General features: G+C 70.7%; 1 protein-coding gene across 3 annotated transcripts in view; it reads left to right on the top strand.

The window, feature by feature from the left end:
* The first annotated feature begins 713 nt into the window (after positions 1 to 713).
* CDC37 (cell division cycle 37) overlaps positions 714 to 744 on the top strand; it is an 11,272-nt gene continuing 11,241 nt past the window's right edge. For 2 of the 3 annotated variants that reach the window (XM_021708296.1, XM_008049532.1), the window contains exon 1: positions 714 to 744. This exon is cut by the window's right edge and continues 180 nt beyond it. The gene's annotated coding sequence lies outside the window, so the exon portion shown is untranslated. The other variant, XM_008049530.1, reaches the window with a different exon arrangement.

Raw genomic sequence — 744 nt, 5'->3', positions numbered from 1 at the left:
GCGGGGCCGGCCGCGGGGACTGCGGGACAGATTTCAGCGACACCCAGCGGCCGCGCGGGGAGGCCGCCTCGGAAGGGCGCCCGAGAGCCGTGCGGGGGGGTCTGGGCGATGGCAGAGGGGGGTGGGCGCGCAAGTCCCCGCTGCGCATGGCAGAGGCGGAGGAGGGGGTGGAGGTGTGGCCCGAGGCGGGAATCACCAGCTCCCAAGGCAGGGCCGCCATCCCCCCACACCTTTAACGCCCCCGCGAGTGCAGGGCCACGCTGGCCCCGCTTCGACCCTCCCAGGGCAGGGCCTTGTCTCCCTCGGACCGGTATGGTCCCCTCAGGCCAGGCACCCTCTTCTGCGCAGGGTTAGGTCCCGCTCCACACGGGGCGGGGGGCGGGTCTTCTCGCGGAGGTCCTGCCCTTTGAAGACATCACTGCGGCGTGGCTACAGGGTCAATCATCTCTCTCGGCCCCGTCAATGTCCACCGCAAAGGTCCTTCGCTAGGCGGCGGGAGATGAGGGGTGCTTGTAGTCGAATCGCCTACCCTTATGCCCGCAGGAGGTCTGGCGGAGCCCGCGCGGCCGACGAAGCGGGGTCCTTGGGGGAACTCCGGGGACCCAGAACACGTGCGCAGGCTCCTTTAAGGAGGACTCGGTCTCCAGTGCCGCCGCCGCGGTTACTAGGGATGTGACGTCACTAGAGGGCGGGGGCGTGAGCACCCGGGCGGAAGCGGAAGGGGCGGGGCTCCGGGCACCGAGT

The sequence above is a fragment of the Carlito syrichta genome, unplaced genomic scaffold (assembly GCF_000164805.1).
Source record: "Carlito syrichta isolate Samal-C Ts95f unplaced genomic scaffold, Tarsius_syrichta-2.0.1 Scaffold135721, whole genome shotgun sequence".
Taxonomy (NCBI): domain Eukaryota; kingdom Metazoa; phylum Chordata; class Mammalia; order Primates; family Tarsiidae; genus Carlito; species Carlito syrichta.
This window is presented reverse-complemented; position numbering and strand designations above follow the sequence as displayed.